General features: G+C 36.2%; 1 pseudogene; it reads right to left on the reverse strand.

Annotated features, from left to right (window-relative positions):
- Window positions 1-276: 276 nt before the first annotated feature.
- On the reverse strand, window positions 277-899 carry LOC109388502 (high mobility group protein B2 pseudogene; annotated as a pseudogene).
- Window positions 900-2283: the final 1384 nt, after the last annotated feature.

Here is a 2283-nt window from a genome sequence, read left to right on the forward strand (position 1 = left end):
ACCATATACGAGTCAAATTAATGAAACCATTAAATATTTAGAAACATTTAACAACAGAAGCCTTAAAATCTGATTGTATGTAGTAGCCTCTGAAAAAGCTACAACCTGCATTTTTAAAAAGCATTTTCTTTAAAAAGAATCTTATCAGCTATTCAAAAGTCTGTACAGTTTTTATACTGAAGCTCATTATTGAGCTATACTTGAATTCATGTTCTTAGCAAAACAATTGCCTGCGCACACATGCACTCTCCACACACATCATTGCAGGATAAACATTTATTCTTCACCTTCACCCATTTCCTCCTCATCATTGTCTTCCTCTTCTTCCTCCTCTTCCTCGTGTTCTGGTTTACTCTTCTTTGAGCCTAATGGCTGCCAGGACCCTTCTTTCTCACTTCACTTCTGCCCTTGGCACAGTATGCAACAATATCCTCTTCAATTTCTCCTTTAGCTTAGCTGCTTTCTGTTCATATGGTTGTTCATCTCTGGCTGACTGTTGAAACCACATTGAACCCAAATTTTTTGCAGTATCCCCAATAGATAAACCAGGGTGTTCAATTTTGATCTTTGGGAAACGTTCAGAGAAAAACAGAAGACAGCTGGAGGCCTTTTAAAAGCATTGGGATCTTTTTTTCTTTCCTTTCTTACTACTTTTGGGAGGAACATAATTTTTCATCTCCCTGTCATAGTGAGTTTTGTCAATTTTTTGCCATATCTTTGAACTTTGACTTTTCCTTTGCAGATGTAGTCTTTCATCTCTCTCAACATTTCTTGGAGAATTCCACAAAATCGAAAGAAGAGTCTGGGTGTTTCTTCTTGTGCACTTCACGGCAGGTGCACATAAGGAAAACATAGGAGGACATCTGGCCTCTGGGCTTGTTGGGGTCCCCTTTACCCATGGTGACAGATGGCATCTACCTGGTGATAGCTTTTCCTGAGTCCCACAGAGCAGCCAGATCCCACAGACACTTACTTCCTTTACTGGGCTCTGGCATGAACTGTCCTTGCTATTTTTCTTTTGTATACTTATTGAAAGTAATACTTGGAAAGTGATTAAATACCCTGCCAGCATTGAAGCAGCATTTTATTTTCCAAAAGCATTTTTTTTGAGGCATTAACATTCCTGAGGATCTTTTGGAGTAGACTTGCTTCACGAGTGAAGCAGCTCAGGAAAAGTTTTCTGTTTTTATTTTTGTTTTGTTTTGTTTTGTTTTCCAGGTTTGAGATTATTTTACTAGCTTTGTTAATTGTCTCCTCAGTGATCATATATAGATTCAGAGACATTTCTAGAAATATACTCGTATTTTGAGGAGCTGTGGGAAGAAGCTGGGAGATATGAGATGAAAGGAGAGGAGAGCATGGCCCTATCATAAAATGGGAAATAACAAACAAAGAAAATATCTGGGACTCATTCACACACACACACACACACACACACACACACACACACATCTATCTTCTGAAAAAGTGAGGAGAGCTGAGGTTTTCTGCTCAACAAGAACACTATATTCCCATGTTCACATAACCCTTCAATGTATATACACCTTTGCAATTTTTGTAATTTTGTACTCATTTTTTAAAATTTTTGTAATTTCCCGTGTATTTATCCGACTGATGTGTTTCAGGAACAATGTGCTTGACATTATGGTAGGTGCCTAGTATGTAATGGAGAACTCTTAAACGTGTAGTTTTCTGAGGGAATCCTATATGAAACAATTAACTAACAAATAATAAGTACAATGATGAAAACAGCAGGTGCCCTCAGAGAAGATAGTAGGAAGTATTTAGTTTAGACTTAGGACATAAAGAAGATGTTTAAAAAATTAAATTTGAGCTGACATTTGGAGGATACATTGTAATTTCATAGCTAAAGGAGAGTAAAAAAATATGTTTTTCAGCCAGAGAGACTAGAAAATTCATAGACCCATGTCTAGAAATAGTTTAAGTCACTTGGGAAAAGAAATATGTTTCATCATGTAGTGAAAACACACAACGTGAAGAATTTAAAAAGAAGTCACATTCATTAATGCTATGCATGCTGAAGGGTTTAGTGAACTATAGTTTGCAACTTAGTTTAAAATCCATCAAAGAAATAGATGGATCAATGAATAGATAGAGGAATGGATAGAACAGATACATCACAAAGCGACTACCCCAAATGTTAATTGAAAAATATAGGTGTAGTACATGGGTGCTCACTGTGTAATTCTTTTGATTTTTTCCTTTGTTTGAAAGTTGTATAAGATGTTGACAAAAACACTTGCATTATTAACACATGTGTTT

The sequence above is a fragment of the Hipposideros armiger genome, unplaced genomic scaffold (assembly GCF_001890085.2).
Source record: "Hipposideros armiger isolate ML-2016 unplaced genomic scaffold, ASM189008v1 scaffold_200, whole genome shotgun sequence".
NCBI lineage: Eukaryota > Metazoa > Chordata > Mammalia > Chiroptera > Hipposideridae > Hipposideros > Hipposideros armiger.